At 41.8% G+C, this 21947-nt stretch overlaps 1 pseudogene across 1 annotated transcript in view; it reads left to right on the forward strand.

Moving 5' to 3' along the window:
- The window catches only part of LOC148010180 (flagellar radial spoke protein 5-like), a 67083-nt pseudogene that overhangs the window by 39411 nt on the left and 5725 nt on the right, over positions 1 to 21947 (forward strand). The window contains exons 2-8 of the transcript XR_015689768.1: positions 6179 to 6263; positions 6425 to 6541; positions 6681 to 6745; positions 8651 to 8739; positions 8883 to 8962; positions 9120 to 9231; positions 9339 to 9458. The product of XR_015689768.1 is annotated as a flagellar radial spoke protein 5-like (transcript). The remainder of the gene's footprint in view (positions 1 to 6178; positions 6264 to 6424; positions 6542 to 6680; positions 6746 to 8650; positions 8740 to 8882; positions 8963 to 9119; positions 9232 to 9338; positions 9459 to 21947) is intronic.

The following is a 21947-nucleotide window of genomic DNA, read 5'->3' on the forward strand; positions in this document are numbered from 1 at the left end:
ATTTGTTGTGTATTCTCTACTTTTTGCTGAGATTCTGTCTTTACACAAGGACTGGGTGGGAATGGCAAGGAACGTTTATAGCCATTTCACATCTTGGGAGTTTGGAATGCATTAGGCCGTTTCTACAAGCTGGAGCAAAGTTCTATGTTTCTGTGATGTGAAGGTATTCCTTATGGTTCTGATAGTGGTTATGATTAATGTGTGTGGATCGTTAATTGGTTTAAGTAACTGGAATTTCAGGCATGTAGAGGGCATGAGCATGGTTAACTAATAGGTGCACATATTGTTTGACTATGATATTAGCATGCAATTCTAGCAGTGGCAACAGATGCTTTTGACAACTTGCAGTGCAACCGAGGGCAATTGCAAGGATTCCAAGGGGGAGATCTACCATGTAGATATAGAATTTTGATGCATTGCTTAGCATTTGATTAAGTATTAATCAAATGTGCAAATGTGAGGTGCAAGTTAGATCACAATGATGGGTCAAGGACCTTGAAAAGTCAATGGATGTCGAAGGTGCAAGTTAGTTAGCAGAGGATGAGAGAGAGATGTTGCAATTTTCTAGCTATTGGCGATCAATGTAGCCATTGGAGGCTGTCAAAGAGCTCCCCCTATCTTATTAGGAGGCCATTGGAAGCAAGTTTTGAGGCCCACAAGGGAAACCAACTACATGTGGGGCTCCTAATGATGGTGGATTGCAGTCAATCAGTCATTCATAGTAGGGCAGCATTAAATTCCAGCCAATTTTGGTGATGAAACCTTGAATCTCTCTCTCTCTCTCTAGCTTTCTCTCTATTATCTTGGCAAATTCACAGCTTCCCTCAAAAGATTTGAACCAAATTCAAGCCCACTAGGGTGCAATTGAAGAATTTCTATTGCTAAACTTGAATTTGCAGCTGAAATTAGGGTTTACGAGCCACCTTGGAAAGAGTGCTCAGAAAGTGGGGCCTATGAAGATATGCTAGGGTTTGCACTGAGGAAACATAGTATGTACGACTAAGATTAAAACACAAAGATTTAGATAGAGACAAGCAAAACTCAAACCCTAAATGCAAAACACAAAAACTCAAAACTCAAACACAGAGACACAGAGAGAAGAAACTCTAAAGTGAATGAATGTTGTAAATGGATGTAAGAGTGTGCAAAATTCCCAAGGGTAGAGCAATGTAGTGTTGGAGAGTGACGTCCGTCGAAGACAGATTCCAAGTGCTGTGACCACGAGTCGGAGTGCAAGAAACATCAAATGTTGATCACTAGAGTGTCAGGGAATTGAAGTGACAACAGGAGAGGTACTGTAGCAGTTGCCTGGTGCGAGAGATGGTAGCAGCCTATTGCTTAGCACCAGATGCTGAAAACACAGGCTAATCAGGAGCCATGATGACGCAATAGATGGAGACCTCCAAATAGCAAGGCGATGGCTGAAAACAGGCCGTCTAAGGCTGGATAGTGATGGCTGTAGTCTCGTTGATGGCTGAACAGTAGATGGTAGGTGGTTGACGGTTGAAATCTATACAATAGAGTGAGAAACCTTCACAAAAAGATGAGGTTGAATAGTAGGTAGTCAGTCTATTTATAGATGTTGAAGGGTATTCTAGAAAATTAGGATTTTGGAGGACCATTGAAGCTCTCTCGAACAACGTACCAAATTTACATTTTTCTTTAATTAAGCATGCTTTGGGGCTAAAAAAAAATACTGATTAGCGGTAAAGCGTGTTTTAGTGCAACACCCCCTCTTGGGCCTAAAACTAAGCCTAAAAGGGAAGGCCTGCATTGTTTACCCCAAGGCATTCCACCCCAAAGTAGCTAGGGCATCGAACAAAGGGCGCACGTCCGTTGCCTAGTGGCCTACCAAGACTGCAAAGGGGATGGTTATCTTACCAAGGGAGTCCAAGTGGTCACCCAAAGAGGATAGGGCATCCGACAAAGGGTGCTCGTTGGTTGCATGATGGCCTACCAAGCCCCACAAAGGTGGATGGAACCACATTGAATGTTTTTTTTAAAGTTTTGTGGAAAGTGAATTTTAGGAGTGGCAACCAATTAAGTAATAATGACCTAGAAGATGGGAGTAGGGATGCTACACCTAACATATCACAAAACAATACAAGCTTATCCAACCACTTGAGGATGCCGATGATGAGGAAAAGGTGATGAAGTATCGTGTGAAGAAGAATGGTGGTGTAATTCGCCGATGGAAGCAGCTTAGGATCCATCTAGTGGTACTCTGCACAATGGGATGCATAGTATGCTACATGATGAAGAATGCTCATGTAGCAGATGCCATTTGGATAGTGTCCCTTGTGGGCAAATTGTTCACTTGTCCAAGTGCCCTAGTACAAAGATGATGAAATCATGTAATGCATAGGTGAAGGTACAATTGGAGGGGGGGTGAAAGGTTGATGTCGAAGACAAGTGCCGAAACTTGTAGAATACCAAGAAGGGTAGAAACCCCCTCTCAACCTAGATATCGATGTCGAAGAAGGAAGAGGAGCCTGAGGATGTCGATCTTCATGTGGTGCAGAGAACCATGTAGAGAAAGATGATGAAGCATTCCTACTGGAAGAGCAAGGATAGAAGTCACAGCCATGATAGCATCGAGAGAGATGTTGCATGATCCACTGCGAGAGGGGAAGCCTCTATGCTAGTAGAAGAACAAAACTTCCAAGTAGATGGAACCATGAAAGAAACGGCGTGCATCTTCTATCTCCAGCCCAAAAAGGACTGGTGCAAGCCTGCATGTTAATCCTACATTGAAATACAAAACCTTGCAAAAGAGATCAAAATCTGCAAGCACAAATGTGAGTAGTGAGATACTCCAAAAAACAAAACTGAAAATAAAATAAAAGAAAGCAAAGCTAAGTGCAATGCAATCAATATGTAAGTATGTAGCGGAAGTCTAAAAAAGGCTAAGTGTGTGGCCACCATCGCGTACGGTGAGGTAGGGAAGCAATCCTAGAAGGTGTAGTGGATGTCCTAGGAATGGATACGTAAAGTGCTAAGGCTGTCCGCGTGCCACATATCCAGCAATCACTAGGAAAGGTAGAGTAGATGGTGCAATAGCGGGAGGCATACCCCAATGGATTGGCTTGCCGGAGTGGAGGTAGTCATAGCAGTCAGCTGTGGTTTTCTAGGAGGAAGACCTTGGGCCTTGGTACGATACTCCTTGTCCGCATGGCTTGACCTCTGGCAGTGTGTGTAAAACCTATTTTTCTTAGGAATTTGATGCCAAAGGGGTCATGTTTTTTTGTTTCTGTCGAAGGAAGTGATGTCACCTTTGTTTTGGTTTGCCTTTGCATCTTGCGAGTTCTTGGCACTGTTGCTTTTCCCTCCTAAAGAAGAGGTAACCAACCCTTACCTCTTTGAATGGATGTATGTGGAGAACTTCTTGTAGACTTGATCATGCAGCCTTGCATAACGCAAGAACTGACACTCGAACTCATAGAAGGTTGGCAATCTAGGTAGTGAGATATTGTGCTGGATAAAATGGAAGTATTTATTGGGCAACTTGTTCAAGAAGAACGTGACTTGATTGTCATCTTGACTTCGAGGAGCCAGTAGTGGCAAACTTGGCTAGTAAACGCCGATACTCGGTCAACTTGACTTTCAGATCATCCCCTTTCTTAACAGAAAACTCTTGAAGATTGATATGTGGAGTGCGATCTCGAACTACATAGTGGTCAATGAGATGACTCCCACGCTCAGATGCGAGGAAAAAATGTTGTAATTGAGAGTGGAACTCAAAAAGCAACCCTTGCATTAACTCAACATTGGTTGTAGTGCTGTGGGCTCTTCATTTATGGATGTGATTAGGGTGAGCTAATCGAGGCTCAATACCAATGACGAGGTCCCAAAGTCCTTGAGATTCTTGTACTTATTCCATGAATTTTGACTAAGTAGTGAAATTCAACTTGTTAAAACGAGTCTTATTCGTGAAGGTATTCTTGGCCATTGCAATAGGAGCGATAGTGCTAAGAGATGGAGAATGTGTGTAATAGGGGTAGGGTGGATAGGGAGATTGGTGCACAGATCGGATGCTGTAAGCGCGCGTAGTGAGCATCAGAAGGTCCCTAAGAACAAAAGAACTCTACTTTTTGCACACAAATCAATGTAGAAAGCATGCATGACATGAACAAGAGACCAATTGGGTGCAATCTCCCCCCATGCCTTGTGTGAGCACTCCACAAAGCATGTATTTTATGTATTAATCATTTTCAAGCTCAAATAATAATAGCCCAAATTACAAAATAGCACGCTTTTGGCTTTTGAGTTTGCTTTTGTGCCAAATAGAAATAAAGCTAATGGACAGGCGCCCAAGAAGTCAGGCATACCCAATACAATGTCCAAATACAAATATCTAAATCGTGTGCCCATGTGCATGCAAAAATAATAAATAAATGTCAAACGCCTTGATAAATAGGCACGACAAAATATAGGTGCCATGTCTAAGGTATGCGCCCATCAAAATATTGACGATAAGTGGAATATACGCTATTCTCCAATGCTTTCCACCGCCACTGCTGCTATCTCTACACATCAACTGAAGCATTCACAATCGTTAGTAAAATAATACAATTAAACCGACAAAAGTGAATACCTAGCAGTCTTCAGCTGCATAAATAAATCAATTGGTTAGAAATCACTAACCTTAATTTATCAGGAGTGCGCACTCTAAACTCATAAACGTTTATTAATTTAAATATGTATTTTGCGGAATCACCCACTATGGAATCACCCATGTACACACTAAATTAACAAAATGCCCGAAAAGGATAGGCGTCCCCATTGACTTCTCGCACAAAGAATCCACTTTGTGTATGAGCCCCGGTAATAAAAGTTTACGGAATCCACCGTAAAACCTCACGGAATCCACCGCGGCGCGGAATCCACCGTGTAATATGCCTCTTGGTATCAGAGATGGAGTGGAGTATACTTGGGAAGTGATCCCAGAGTGCCCACCATGCGTACGAGAAGTGTGCACATTGGCCTCAAAGGTGGACATGGGCGGACTAGGTATGGGCATGGTAACCGCATAAATAGCCCAAGGTGGAGGGATAGGGATATATGGAGCAGAAGATGGAAACCCTTGCATAGGAGTGACTCAAGGGTTGTGTGACAACAATCCATAAGTATAGGATGGATATCCTTTATGTTTGAAAGGTCGTGTGGGGGGTTTGTGAGTGTCTAGGGGTAGTGAGGGGGATGCCCATCCCAGCTGTCCTAGAGGGAAAGGTGGTGGTAAAGTGGGGGTAGGTCGATTGTGGGATGGTAAATGAGAAGTTGCTAGGAGCTGAGATGGAAGATCCAACCCATGGTGTGCTTTGAGCGGAAATGGAATGTAATCTAGGATTTTGGAATGAAGATGTGAGTGGACTAGAATGCGGAGGAGATAGTGGTGGGATGGAAGGGAGTTGAGAAGTGTGGTTTACTTGCTCAAATAAAACAGATGGTAGAGATATACCTGATGGTGTTTGCTTCGAGAGCCTTCTCTATTAAAGTTAACATACTGAAAATCATTTGGATCCTGCACAACAAAAGAAGAAACAAGAGAGGGTTTTGGCTCATATGACTTTTGACACCCTTTTGACCTTTTACTTAAGCATGCATGTGTGGACTCATATTTATGTGTAACTGTGTTGTCTACATGCATACATGGTTAAATTTGTCTAGTTACACAAATATTTCCAGATTATATATCATGTGCATGCATGCATTCGCAAATAAACATACATACATATATGCATAACCTTTATGCATGACTATGTATACTCATACTTGTGGAGTGATTTGTGGAAGTGAATAATAACAACATGACCTAATGAGAAAAATCTAAAGGCTCTCAATATATTTCTGTTTACCAGTATAGTAAAAATGTAAGATTAGTTAGGATGTTGATTGTTAAATGTGATATGTTCATTTTGAAACTCTCTCTGAAATCCTGAGGTAGTATTCTGTTTGTTTAAAATGCTCAACATGCTCAAAATGTGCCAAGGTGTTCAGTTGTCACTTGGCATAGAGTGTAAGTTTTATTCTAACCATTCTAGAGCTTTGATGCATTGGTATGGAATTTTACATCTAGTTATTTCCTTTTCTCTCTTGTCATCTAATTCCTTGACCTTTACAATACCTTTGCATTATAGCCTCTACTTCCTTCTGGTTACATCACATTGATTTTATGCAGATGGCCCAGCAGAGGATCTGTACGGGTTATTCATCAATAGGGTTCGCCGAGAGCGTGGAGAAGAGATTGAAGCCAAAGTCAAGGGGTATCGTACTTGTGCATAATACATTTTTAGTAAGGAAAGCATGAAACACGAGATCTTAGAGGCCAGCTGTAAAGAGCTTTGCGATAAAAATTGCAGACATTTCTATCTAATTAAATATATTTTGCTTAAATTTTTAACTGCTAGGGTCCTTGCTAAAACAGGCTCACAAAATGGGTTCCACGACCAGTGAAAATGACCAGAGCTTTTGTTGAGGCAAACATTGATCGCTCTAGAAAACGGATGGATGTTAAGACTTTGGATATGCTTCAGTTTCATTGGTATGGCCTTTTCAGGAACAAGCCAATACCTTTTGAGCCAGTAATTGTAACTTGCCTGTTAAATAAGTGCAACATCGAGACACTTTTCTTTCTTTATGATTTGCTCAATCACTATTTGATCTGTGTGCTGCGGGAGTAGGTGGGAGTACTCAGATCGTGGTTATTTGGATGCTCTTAAACATCTGACAGATCTCAAGGAAGAAGGCAAGGACACAACTATAAGTGGAATGAACTGCGCTTTGTGAATATTCGTCTTTGTAATCATTAGCAAAGTGTCATCAGCCTTTTGCATGCCTTGTGACTATTCATCTTTGTAACTGTTGGTACTAAAGTTCATCAGCCTTTTGCCGGGCCTAATTTGGAGTTCAAATTGAACATGAAAGATCAAGTTTTGAGTGGTAGTATCTCAATGCAAAATAAGCAAGTGTATATGTATGCCAAAGAAACCAAGTTGTTTTTTGATTGTATTGGATGGTAGAAGTCCAAATTGAGAAAATGAGATTTTTCTCATCTTACTGGGACAACTAGGCAAATGAAGTATACACAGGATGCTCCTGTATTTATAACCTTGAGGTCTTGAACGTTTGATGAACCTTCAGTTCTGCATATTTAATCATATCTTTTGTTGAAAAAATAAAGTGAACTTGATCAACAGCCTCTAAAAGGAAGGAACATAGGGTCTATGAGATCAGTCTGTGAAGCTGTTGCCTGTTGGTGTCTTATTTGTTGAAGGTTTGCTAAAATACAAGCTGTAAGACTGATGCAGGCTTTTACAGAAAAATCTGCATATCATGCAATATGGGCCTGTGAAGGACTACTGTTGCACATATATCATGCCTCTGATCCTGGACAAAACTTTAACTGGCATTAAGGAGAGCATTTGGCAAGGGACATTGAGATTAGGTATCAGTTAACTTGGGACTGTATTGTGTCATCCACTTCCTGTTGGCTGGTAAGACTCCTGGTTTGGATGGTTTGCCTAAGTCTTTTTCTTTGGGGGCTGTAGTAGATATCAGGGAGAATTCTTTCCAGCCTTAGTCATCTCGAACGCATAGTATAGCTCATGAGGAGAAAAGAATTTCTCAAAGTGATGTGCCCTTTACAAACCAATGAAAGCTTATATAAGAATCCCATTGAAGTATCAGGATGGAAATGGAAAATGATTTCATAGACAAACTGCTTCGATAAGAGCCTAACGAGCCCTATTTTTCTTGATCCTGTGAGCCCTGCTACCAATAGAACTTACAAAGAGAAAGGAGTGCCCCTCTGATGTCTGCTTAACTAGAATTTAGAAAGCAAGAAACCCTTTTGAAAAAGAGAAAAGAGTGCCTCTCTGATCCTGTGAGCCCTTGTCCATGAGCCCTGGTCCAAGTAGAACTTACAAAGAGAAAAGAGTGCCTCTCTGATGTCTGCTTACCTAGAGTTTAGAAAGCAAGAAACCCTTTTGACAAAGCATCCAAGGCAGGATTTTTATTGGCTTCATCACTTAAAAGCATAGTCTTGATTTATTAAAAGAGATAATCCTATCTAAAGCTGCAACATGTTCATTGTAAATGACAATTTATGCAAATAGCTCTTTCTGGCATTGGTATTTTAAAAGTCTCTTCAAGCATCATCAGCACAGATGGCTTGAAGGTGGTGTGCCAGAAAATCAACAATTTGAGGCTGTCAGAATATGATTTCTCTAATAGAGACAATATGGCACTTTCTATGCCTTCCTTAAGTGACGGCATCCACTGAATTTTTGGCAACTAAAAACCAGACTGTCTTAAATGAGAGGCAGGGTGCACTTATATTGCATTATGGTATGGCACCTCACATTGTAGTTGAGTTGTCAGACCTTAAGAGTGGCCAACAGGCTTTCCATGTTCCATTTAGCTGCTTGTAAAAGGTTTTCTTGGTAATGCCTAAGGCAAGTCTTATTTAAGCTAGGAGAGAGATTGTTTCCTGGGTCAGAAAAAAATTTTCTTTTCTGCTCAGGAAAAAGGCATAGGTCACTGCCCAAGTACGAAAAAAGGATGCTAATAATAATAGAAAATCATAGGTTACTGATCAAGTAGGAAAAAAGAATTCTACCTAATGAACTTTTGATGCCTAATTGTCTGACAGGGAAAATCAAGACATTGGCGTTGACCAATTTTGACACTCAAAGGCTGCAGACCATATTGGAAAACAATATACCCATAGTTAGCAACCAGGTAAATTTTACAATCTTCTGATAGTCCTATCACAAACAGTTTCTGGGGAAAGGCAAAAAGCGGCCAGGAACTCTTTTACTTTGGCATGCTCTTTGCTTGTTGATGTTAAGTTGACTAATCAGGTGCTTAGTCTTCTGTGCAAGGTTCAATATTCAGTTGTGGATACCCGGCCTCACAAAAGGATGGAAGAGCTCTGTAACTTGACCGGGGTCAAACTTATAACGTATGTCTTTCTTGATGTTGAGATTGTTTGAGCATCTTAAATAACATATTGAGTCTTATCTAACCAGGCATTGTTTGCATTAATAATAAATTTAGCTAACGTATGCTCTTTTGAAACAAAGAGGACCAGCTTATATGATTCCCTTTCATGAGAGCAGGTATGGCACTGTCATGGGCGGTCTGCTTTCTGAAAAGTTCTTGGATGCCAATGTGTCTATTCCCTTGCTTGGCCCTAGCCTGAACACCCCATCATTGAACAAATACAAACAGGTGTGCACTCCATTGTTAGCTTCTCTGTGATTAAATTTTGGACTTAATTTGAGGCTATGTGGGTTATAACAGTGTCCTGCTACTCAATTCTGATTTTAATTTTCTAGATGATTGATGCATGGGGAGGATGGAGTCTTTTTCAAGAGCTTCTGAGGACATTGAAAGGAATATCCTTGAAGCATGGAGTTTCCATCTCTAGCGTTGCTGTTAAATACGTGCTTGACCAGGTATTAAAACACTTTGGTTTTAAAAAGACCAAGTTAATATGAGGTTTAACATGAGGTTGATAAACTTCTTGTTTGTTATGACCTGATTTTTATCTGCAATGCACACAAATTCATATTGGATAGTCCTCTATTGGATGGAGCTGGTCCTGGTGGTCAGCCTGTGCTAGTGGTGCTATGACCTTGAAAAAGTCTAGGAGTGTCAGCCGCCCATGCTCCCATGGCTGGTCGCTGCTCTTCATCTGATAAATGACTCTCATTGGCTACAAATCTCCAAAAGGTAGAGTCCTGGGCATATCTGGTTGGAGAATGGTAGCGGCCTCATATCTCATGGTAGGTAAGGCATTTGCATATCTAGTGCTCCTTTGTCTCCACCTCTTGCATGTGGTGCCTTTGGACATGTTCTATCCTAATTCATCCAGAGAATGTCCTTGTCTTGTGCAGAAGTTTGCATTTGGCCTATGGCATGTCTCATTCCAAGTGACTTATGCATGTCCATGTATTCCAGTTTGATAATGCAGTGCTACCAGGCATGTGATGTCTATGTTGGTGATATCTATCTCGATGACCTAGTTCAGCTCGGCAGGGCTGAGCTCTTTGGTAATGTGTCTAAGCTGTACTAAGTGTATTTAGTTGCAGTGACTCTGGATGCGTATGTTGAGTCAGCCCATTTAGTGTACGAATGTTTGTGACCACTTGGAAGAGAGCCTCAATGGCTGTGGGGGCAGCAGCTAGCTCCACTCTTATCTTATGTGGTACTGATGGTTTGCAACGTATTATCTAGACTATTGTCTTACCTAGTGGTCATCTTTTGTGCGTTAGTAATCATGTGCGACTTGTGTGGTCATCTCTTGTGTGTGAGCCTCAGTCTGAGTTAGATGAGGACATTAGGTGCTTTGACATTGTCTTTGTCTATCATTTTGTGTGTTTTAGACACTAAAGATGGAGGGCACATTAGTGTGTTTCTTTTTGGGCACTTTTGGCCATTTTTAGGGTTTTGACCCTATGTAGGGTTTTGTCACCTTTTTACCTATATGTAGGCAGCCCGCCCTCCCACCATCATTATCCATCATTGATCCTTTGTGATCAGCTAGCCCTCCTCATTCTCTCATCCCCTTGTTACCGTTTGACACCCACACTGATGTGTAGAGCTACGTGTTGGGGCTGACTGTTACACGTCAGCCATTATAGTCACATTGTTTCTTCTCTCTCCTACGTTTTCTCTTTGTTGTCTTCTTCTCTCGTGTTCACTTTCCTCTTTCCATTGCGTACTCTTACATGGTATTAGAGCCACGTGTGGGAGACAGAGATCTTGAAGATGAGCGTGCTGTCCGTGATGAAACTTGCCAGGCACCATCCCTATGTGCTGCAAACCTTGCGTTTGGAGTCAAATAGGGCAAGGCAGCCTGATTCCAGTCTTTTACCGTTGCATTTATTGAAGGAAGAAGCCCAAGTGAAAGCATGAGCAAGTGAAAACAAGAGAGGTGTGAGCTATAGCGGATGCAGCAAGAGAGCAAGAGAGAGAGACTCAAGATGTGGAAACTCCAACAGTCACAATGTGTGACCACCTTTCCTTTAGTCAAATGTCACTGAAAGAATAAAGAATGAAGTGACAGTGATGGGCACCGGCCGCTTGCAGTATGCAGGTGCATGTAAAAATTACATGGCGCAGCAAATAGAATCTGAGAAAGAGATAGAGAGTACACAATAGATAAGAGGAAAATTTAAAAAAAATTATTTAGCGCCAAATAACTGATACAAAGATGAATCTGTCCACCCGTGCGCTTCCATTGTGAAGCTTAGATGGCGATCTACATAGAAGATAGGTGAAGAGCTTAAGGCTAGCTGTAACAACTTTGACTAGGTGAAGGATAGGTGATTGATGGCTGTGAAGGGGTTTTAGCTTTTATAGCCTACGAAGGCGGTTAGGTCAGCGTGACCGACTTAACATATGAGCCTCCACTAGTCGGCTAGGAAATATTCCCTTTACCGTCGGGTCGGGAATGCTGTCCCTAGACCCTTGCCAAGGGGGCTGCTGGCCCCCTTGGGACGCTCTAGCTAGGGGCTGGGGAACCCCAAAATAGGGGCCCTTGATAACTCCCTTACCCCACAACTCAATGCAATGTGTCTCGAGTTGCTACCGGCTTAATTACTCCGTCTAACCCAAAGATTAGACCCACAACGGTCACCTTTTTGCCATCCGGTCACATAGACCTTATGTGACATACAACTTAGGACTCAACCAATATCCGGGCTCACATATGTTTTCTCCTCATAATGGGGGTCTTACAACTTTGAGCACCATGGATCATTGGTGGCGCCTTATGAGGATGGGGCATTGAGCATATCTAACAGTGTAAATACTGTCAGTGTAGTAATACACGGGCGGCTAGGCACAAGTGCCTTTATCCCCAACAACCTTCCACTTAAAGGCAAATGTGTCTCGAGTGAAGAGGGAACAAGAAAAAAAAAACAAAGTACAATGTGTACATAGAGTATAATAGGATGAAGAATAAGAGTCCATCTCATCCAGTACCCATCAACTTCCTAATGAAGGCAAAATGCTTTGTTGAGAGACTTTTCGTGAGTGGATTTGTAGGATTTTGGTTAGTTGAGATTTTGACAAGGTCAATAGACTTGTTCTCAATGACCTCTCTGATAAAGTGGTACCGTACCTCAATGTGCTTCGTCTTCATATGGAAGACCGGATTCTTGACTAATTAGATACCACTCATAGGATCCGAATGTAGTGTAGGGACCATGTCAGTCATACTAAGGTTCCCACCAGACGGCCTAACCAGAGAGCCTTAGTAGTTGGCTGCAACATACTCAGCCTTTGTGGTAGAGAGGGCCGTGTATTTTTGCACCCTAGATGTCTAAAAAAGAATACCCCAAGCAAAGGTAAACACATATCCAGAGGTGGATTTCTATTGTCTGCATGTCCTGCATAATTGTAGTCAGTGTATCTCATGACTCCTGTATCTTGGCCACCGTAACATATGCACATATTTGCTGTGCCCTTAGGGTACCTCATGATACCCTTGACGGTATCCCAATGCTACCTGACTGCCAAGTGTAGCCATATAGCGTGCCACAACTCCTACTGCAATGGCATACATCAAATTGTCCATTGTGGATACATAAGAGATCTTGGCCATCTCGGCCCTTTGCTCATAATACTGCGGACAATCGGCTTGGGTCACCTTTACATGAGAAGGCAAAGGACAACCAATAGGCTTAATATTGTGCATATGAAACCGCTCAAGGATCTTTTGGATATACTTCTTTTGTGATAAGTAAAGGAGCCCTTGAGAGCAGTCACTCATAATGCGTATCCCAAGAATATGTGAGGCCTATCCCATGTCTTTCATCTCAAAGCTCTTCTTGAGTTGACTTTTTAAAGTATCTAGCTCTTTAAGAGCTCTCCTAGCAATCAACATGTCATCCACACAGAGTGACAAAATCAAAAGGCTGCCATCACGAGCTTTCTCAAGGCCAGGTTGAGGAGCCTGCACATTCTATCTAACATCATTGTCATGGGCCACTGGAGCATCAGCTGCTATTACAGACTGTCTAGCTGGCTGTACGAGAGCAAGAGGCTCCTCTCTAAATATAAGCCTACGTATCTCGACTATCCGCTCAGGCTGCTTATGCATATTTTCCTCATGGAAAGCTACATGCCTGCGGATGACTTTCTGAGCCTGTGGATCCTATAGGCAATAGCCCATGTTACCTGCATCCCCATAACCAAGAAAGATGCATTTCATAGACTTGGATCTAGCTTTGTGTGCTTGTCCTTGGGTACATGGCAGAAAGCCTCACAACCAAAGACACACAAATGAGCATATGAGGGAGGTTTTCCAGATCACACCTCCTGTGCAACTTGAAAGTTAATAGTACTGCAAGGAGATTGATTGATCAAAGTGTATGGCAATAGTCACTGCCTCAACCCAAAACTGCTGTGGTAAACCTGCTTGGCTAAGCATACTACGGACCCTTTCCTGTATTGTCCTATTTATGCGCTCAGCCATACTATTCTGAGGTGGGGTGTATGGGGCGGTCAATGGACACTTAACACCCCTCTCATGGCAAAACTACTCAAAGGCTTTAGAGACATACTCACTCCTATTATTTGATTGCATGCATTTTAGCCTATACCCAGATTGGTTCTCAACCAATGCAAGTCAATGCGGAAAGGCAGTCAAAACATCAGATTTCAGCTTAATGGGATATGCCTAGACCTTATGTGAGTAATCATCAATGAATGTGACAAAGTACTTTGCATCTCCTAACGACTGACAATGTATAGGTCCACAGACATCTGAATGAACAGGAGCCAAAGACTCACCCATGCACAGAGTGCGAGATTTCTTATACATACTACGTGTCTGCCTACCATACAAACAATGATCACATGACTCAAAACACTAGTCAAGGGACGGAAGATATTGCAAACGAGTAAGCATTGTCAAGGGACGGAAGATGTTTACTAGTCAAGAATCTCGAAAGGAAACAAAGTAGCCCTTACATACAGTGTGCTAGTAGAGATAAGACTCTTCGTGAGAGTCGGTACATGTCGAACATTATGCAAAGTAAACATACTGCATACTTGGCTATAGGAGAGGTTTAAGGGGTGGTTTAGGAAGGAGGGTCTGAGAGGGGAGTGGTATAAGGAGGAGGGGCTGCCGCCTAGATATGTGATGGTGATAGATGGCCATTCTTAAACCCTCCAAAAGTGTTGCTTAGATTTGCAGACGACTTTAGGAGCATACGACTTCAAAAATGCTGCTTAGACAACATGGCAGATAGAGAACGCCGCCTATAACTATGCCGTAGCCTTACATCTTCATGAGGCCTACAACATAGAGGTCTCAAAATAGCTGTGCCTCCTTCCACCTTTACTTCCATATGAGAGCACTGTCTTGTTTTCCTCCTCCATCTCCTACGGTCACCACGGCCTCAAACCAACAACTCCTTGAACTATACCAACAACACCCTGCGGATAGAAAGCTAGGGGGTGTTGAGGGTTCCCCCTCCCTACCTTCCCCCTCTCCTCCTTCTTTGTCCAAATGGGGTTGCGCCTAATCCCCGATAGTTGTTTGCGTTGACGCAGACAATCCGGGTGTCCCAAAGGTCTCAAAAAATGCCAAAAATTGTATGTAACTTGGTTACAAGAGAGGTTTAAGAGGCGGTTTAGGGAGGAGCAATGTTTTAGGAAGGAGGGGCTTGTTGGGCGAAGAGCACAACTGAGAGAGATGAAAGTTAAGCAGAAGTGAGCGTGAGAGTGTGACGAGTGGAGAGCAAGAGTGAGAAAAGAGTCAAGTACAATTCGATTAGAGTGTACCAACAATGTATTGGTACACAAAGAATAAAATGTATTTATACTTAGGGCACGTAAAGGGTACATTTACATGTACAATGTACGTGTACTATACACGAGGGTTTAAACCGAGCCTTTATCCCAACAACCACCCACTTAAAGGTCCGATGTGAACCTCTAGCTAACCAACTCCCACTAGTCGAATGCAATGCTCGTGCTGAGCTTTGCTTAGACTTTTAGTGAGAACATCTACAGGGTTATCTTGTGTTTTAATCTTGGTCAATGTGATTTGACCATCTTCTAGAATCTGTCTGATGAAGTGATATCGCACATCTATATGCTTTGTGCGTGAATGATACATGGCATTCTTAGCCAGATACACAACACTCTGGTTATCACATCCCAAAACTGTAGTACCCATAGACATGGCGAGATCTTCTGCAAGTTTGCTCAACCATATAGCTTCCTTAGAAGCTTCAAGAGCTGATATGTATTCAACTTCAGTGGTACTTAGTGCAACAATGTTCTGCAACCTGGAACACCAAGAAACAGCTCCACCAACAACTATGAAGACATACCCACTGGTGGACCTAGGAGTGTCCAAGTCACCTGCCATGTCTACATCACAATAACCCTGCAAACTAAGTGCACCCAGCCCATAGCAAATACACTTTCTTTGTGTACCCTTAGGTATCGAAGAATACACTTGACAACCTCCCAATGTGCTTTGTCACAATTTGACATAATTTTCTAACAACTCCTACTGCATGAGCAATGTCTGGACGAGTAGCAACCATAGCATAGATAAGAGAGTCATAAGCTGATGCATAAGGGACTCCCTTCATAGCATTTGCTTCCATGTCATCTTTTGGGCTGTTGGCTTTGCTAAGCTTGAGATAAGGAGGTAAGGGTATCCTTAAAGATGTTAAATCTATCCAGTACCTTTTTAATTATACTTCTCTTGAGATAAAAACAATAATTTCTGCATTCTATCTCTATGAATCCTCATGCCCAAAATATGCTCTGCATTCCCTAAATCTTTCATGGAGAAGGCTGATTTCAGCTGATTTTTGAGAGCATCCAAGCTAGTCTTTCCTTTCGCAGCTAGCAACATATCATCCACATACAAAACAAGTATGATGGGACTGCCATTTGTATCCTTTTTCATGTACAAGTAAATGATCTGCATGGCTGCGTGTAAACTCACGAGATAGCATAAAAGTGTCAAACTTTTTGTACCATTGCCGTGGTGCTTGCTTCAGCCCATACAGGTTGTGTTTTAGCTTACACACCATCTGCTCTTTTCCAGGAACTACAAAGCCCTCGGGCTGTTTCATGTAGATTTCCTCATCAATGTCACCATGCAAGAAAGCTGTTTTTACATCCATCTGATACAGCTCTAAGTCCAGTATAGCAGTGAGAGTAAAAAGCACACGTAGAGTGGTCATCTTCACAACAGGTGAGAATACCTCTTGGAAGTCAATCCCTTGCTTTTGTGCATATCCTTTGGCAACCAGCCTTGCTTTTGTACTTGGGTTTTCCATCAACTATCTTTACTTTGTACACCCATTTATTTGGATGTGGCTTCCTTCCCTTGGGTAGAGATACAAGATCCCAAGTTTAATCTCTTCCTGCATAGCAAGCTCCCACTTACTGCTGAATTTACATGGCTTGGCCTTTTTGTATATAAGAGGCTCATCCTCATCTGTAAGCATTACATAATGCAAGGAGGGGTCAAGCCTATATGGTTGCCTTCTTACGCGTGTAGACTTGCGTACCCAATGATCAACATTTTCAGGAATTGGGTTTACGTATGTAGGTATATTATTTTCAGCATTTATTGGCTGTTGTAAGCCATTTTCAGCATGTTGTTCACGTTGTACAACACCTTATTTCATTACCAGCACCTTCATTTTCAATACGAGCACATGCATTTTCATAATCAGTAAGCCTATGTTGCTGTTTGTGGTCCCCTTGTGCTCCTATTTGCTGTCCATCATCATTTGGCTCAAAAATAGCCGGCTAATCATCAGTTTCAGCCTGTGGTACAGTACCATGAGGCTCATTTTCTGAAGTAATAGGTGGCTGCAAATTCTGAAATTTCACATTTTTCATATCTTCATTAGAAGCTAAAGTACCTTTTAGCAATTTTGTCTCATTAAACACAACATTACGATTGCGAATAATTTTCTTAGACTGAGGTAACCACACTCTGTAGCCAAATTCACCCTCATCACCATAGGCCATGAAAATGCCTTTGGTGGATTTTCGGTCAAGTTTGTTCCTTAGCTCATCCCTAATATGCACAAAAGCATCACAACCAAATATGCATAAATGGTCATATGAGGCCGATTTGCTAGACCAAACCTCCTCAGGGATGCCATTATTTAAGGACTTGTTTGGAGAGCGGTTGCAAATGTGAACTGCGGTTTTGAGTGCCTCTCCCCAAAATTCATGAGGGAGATTAGCAGTGGATAGCATGCACCGCACTCTTTCACATAAAGTCCTATTATATCTTTCAGCCACCCCATTTGAAGAAGGGCTGGTAAGGGGCTGTAATCTCCCTCTTAATACCATGCAAGTCACAAAAGGACTTGAATTCAGTCGATGTGAAGTCACCTCCATTATCAGTTCTCAAACATTTCAGCTTTCTACCTATCTGAGAGGTCACAAATGCATGAAAAGTTTTAAAAACAACAAACACTTCACTTTTCTTTTTTAGCAAGTACAACCAAATCTTCTTGGAACAGTCATCAATAGAGGAGACAAAATATGCAACACCACCCAACGATTTCACGAGCATACTATATACATCAGAATGCACTAAGTCTAAGACATTGGACTTTAGAGGCACCAGAGTAAAAGGAAATTTTTATTTGCTTTCCAAACTGACACTCATTACAAAAATCAAGTTTAGAGCCTTTTTCATCAACCCTCTTCAGAGAGGTAAGGACATGAAGTCCTTTTTGGCTCATATGGCCTAATCTGTTATGCCATAACTCCAAGTGGCTGCAAATTTCAACAACTGCAAGAAACTTGCCATTCAAGGCTTTACAGTGCAAACAATACAAAGTGCCCTTCTTGGTTAGTTTTGCAATTAGCATGAAAACCCTTTTTCACTTTCCACAAACCACCACCAAAAAATGTGGTGTAGCCATGCAAGTCAAGTTGACCAACAGATAGTAAACTCTTTTTAATGCCAAGCACATATCTGACATCTTTTAAGACAAGCTCTTAACCATTGTCTAAAGACAAGTGTAGAGTGCCAATCCCATCAATGCCGCAAGCATGGTTATTTCCAAGATACATCTTTCCATAATTGCCTGCATTGAATATAGCAAAACACTCCGAGCAAGGAGTTACATGGAAAGAGGCACCAGAGTCTTCAATCCAAGTTTGAGTGACATTATCATCAACTGACAAGAGTGCATTAATCATATCAGCCTTGGTAATCTGCATATCTTGCATGTGACATACAAGGGCATCATAATCAGTTGCACATAATATATCAGTCTCTGTATCTGAAAGCTCCTCTATGTCCACACTAGAGGCCACATTGGCCTTTTCTTTGCCTTTGGTTGTCTTCGATGCATCTTTCTTTTCTTCCTTCTTTTTATCTCTTGCATTCTTCTTTCTCTCTTATTCCTTCTTGTAATATTTACAATCAGGTTTCTTGTGACCCTTCCGACCACAGTAAAAGCAAGTATTGTCACTCTTTTCCTTTTCTTTGCTCTTGCTCTTGGTTCTATATCCTGCATTTGCAATTTTCTTTTCAGCCTTGCCTCTTATATTGTAAGCCGAGTTGCTGCCTTGTCCACTAGACATACGTCTAATTTCTTCATTCAAGATAGAAGCCCTCACCCCATTATATGAGAGATTGGGGTTATTGCAAGAGTCAGGCAGTGCCATGATAAAAAAGATCGTCCTCAACTTATCATCAAAGTCTAAACTTTCATCTTTGAGCTGATTTAGAATTCTTGTAAATGCACTCAAGTGCTCAACTGTAGGCTTTGACTCATCCAGTCTTATATTCACCAACTTTTGCATTAAATGCACCTGATTAACAAGTGTGGTGATCTCATAAGTAGTTTTTAGCTTCTCCCATATTGCATAACATGTATCTAAAGCCTTAATGTCTGTCAAGATGTCATCAGTGACACCCATCTTTATGTAAGCCACAACCTTTTTATTTACTTTGGCCCAATCTGCATCAGACATTAGTGCAGGTTTATCTTCCTGCAAAGCATCCTCACAATCCTTTAGGAACAAAATGCCTTGTATACGGTCTTTCCAAAGGTCAAAGCCATGACCATCAAACCATTTGATTTCCATCAAACTCTTGATGTCTGAATTGGAAGAAGTTGCAGCAATTTTATCATGAACACAAGAGTAAATGCACTAAACTGCAGAAGCACAAGCTGAACCAGCTAAATACACAGCTGTTTTTCTCAATCGGGAATAAATCTCTACTGTTTGTACATGAACCAGCCACCACACGGGCAAAAATGCAGAAATTTACCAAATTCTGCACAAACCCCGAAAATGTCAGGTCCAATGTTGTATAAATGTCAAACAATCTGACACAGCTGAACAAAATTTTGCCAATACATGAAAAGCCCCAAATTTCTGAGATCGAATGTTAAGAAATTTTACTCAAAAGAGCAAAATTTTGACTAATTTTGCAAAATCCTCAAATTAATTGAGGTCACCACTCGCAATGTCAACAATTTCTGACTCGAAATCACTGGCAGGCATAAATGATGTCAAATCTGGGAAAAGCTCCAAATTTTCAGTTTTATTTTGCACAGAATTGTCAATTGTGCTTCCAATGTGCGAACCCTCGTGAAGACAAGGGGAAATTCAGAAATTAAAGAGATTCTTGAAAAAAAGGATTTCTGATAAAAGGAAACCGGAGAGAGAGAGGGGGTCGTTGACCTGTGAGACGTCACGTCGGGTGACACCGTCTAACTGTCGTTGGTCGTGTTGGTGCCGCTTCGTCAGCTGCCATCACCCCTGTGTTACCCGCTAAACGTCACACGGGCCTTTTACCAGTTGGTGTCGCCTACCTAACTGTTGACGATGTGCTCTCTTTTGGACACGTTGCCTATTGGATGTCCCCGTTGCTTGGCTGTTGCTCATCGCAGGTCCTTGCAACTGTCGTCTACTCCTAGTGCTACACGCTTGCTACCAGCTACTGCACGCCTGCTGCCACACACTTGCTACTGCAAGCCCAGTAGTCGCCGCCTAGGTCTTGGGAAGCGTGCAGAGTCTTGGCTCTGATACTAGTTGTTGGGCGAAGAGCACAGCTGAGAGAGATGGAAGTCAAGCAGAAGTAAGCATGAGAGTGTAAGGACTAGAAAGCAAGAGTGAGAATAGAGTCAAGTATAATTCGATTAGAGTATACCAACAATGTGTTGGTATACAAAGAATAAAATGTATTTATACTTAGGGCACGTAAAGGGTGCATTCACATGTACAATGTGCATGTACTATAACACGGGGGTTAAATCGAGCCTTTATTCCAATAGGGCTGAGAGGAGAGTGGTTTAAGGAGAAGGGGCTGCCGCCTAGATATGTGATGGTGATAGATAGCCAAGCTACATACAATTTTTTGTCAAAAATGCTGACTCCTCCAATGAAGAAGTTGCAAGTATGTAGTCATCATTAGAGCCCAGTTGTTGCACTACATTGATCTCTTCAATCTTATCACTGGACTTAGCAGGGACAATGTTGTGATCGTTAGACTTGTCCTGCGCTTTCCGTTTGCCCTTTTCCTTGTGCGTGTCATTGTGCATTTTATGGCACTACGGCCTAATATGTCCTGCTTTCCCACAATAATGGCATGTCAAATCGAACTTACGTCCACAGGACTTACTACGAGACTATCCACGGGACTTAGAATGAGACTTTTGTGAGTCTCTACCGTGGCGGTCATTCTTGCTATTGCCATTATGGCGACCCCAAATAGTTAAAGCATGAGAAGCATTCACATTCTTTCTATTCATCTCTTTTGTTAGGAGTGCATTCTCTACACTAGACAATTTCAGCCCATTCTCAGTCATTTTTGCACACACAGCAGTACGGAATGTGTCCCAAGACTCAAGCGGTGTGACCAACAAGAACAAAGTTGGAAGATTGTTCTTCAAGTCAATACCCTGCGATGGCAGCTAGCCAATGATAGCATGAAACTCGCTCAAATGCTGAGAAACATTGGTACCTTACTTCATACGAAGCTCCATAAGCTGCTTTAGCTAATACATCTGAGAAGCAGGGCTTTGCTTATCATAGAGATTATGGATTTTCTCCCAAAGATTCCATGCAGACTGCCCATCTGTGACAACATTATAATAAACTTGCCTGTTGAGGGACAGGATAATCGTGGACTTGCAAAGCTCATCTAAGTCATCCCATACATAGTCTTCCAGTAGCCATAATTGCTGCCATCCAACTTTTCAATGTTGAAGATGGCACTGTTCTTTGAATGACCAACCATACTGCAGGAAAAAGAGGCACAATACAGACCAAACAGGCTGTTATAATACCTGCAAACAGCCCCAAAACCACTGCCAAAACAAGCTGAAAACAAGAGGTACAGACCAAATAATGAGCTTTCCACAAACTATGACCGAAATAGCACCAAATGGAGGGGACTGCTTTTATAAATAGTACAATAGTTCAGCCCTACTTATTACACTAGTAAAAATGACAGTAAAATGAGCCAAATATGGGCTCAAATCAATCCAAAAGCATTCTATTACATTGGCCAAACATTCCCCAAGTTTCCAGCATCAAATGAGCATCTCGGGAGCATCACATTTCCCAGACAAATAGCATTCAACCCTATTATGACAGCAATGATATCTATGAGAAAACTGAGCTAAAAGAGTGCCCAAATCAGTCCAATAGCATCTCAAACCAATGACATATGATCCCCCAAGTATCCGGCAACAAAACATGGGTATATGGGCATCCCGGGAAGCACATATGAGCTCCAAACATTGAAGATATGGCTGTCCCTATTTTATGACAGCATGCTGTCCTGTTTGCACAGTTAATAGCTGAAGCTCAATGGTTCAAAACCAATGCTTAATGATAATAGTCAATGCTGAAGGAGTGGCAAACAATGCCAGAGCAATTGTCCAATGCCGGGGAGTGGTTGAGCAAGCATAAGT

The sequence above is a fragment of the Lygodium microphyllum genome, chromosome 30 (assembly GCF_053477565.2).
Source record: "Lygodium microphyllum isolate KBCC chromosome 30, Lygodium_microphyllum_v1.1.10, whole genome shotgun sequence".
NCBI classification, from domain to species: Eukaryota; Viridiplantae; Streptophyta; class Polypodiopsida; order Schizaeales; family Lygodiaceae; genus Lygodium; species Lygodium microphyllum.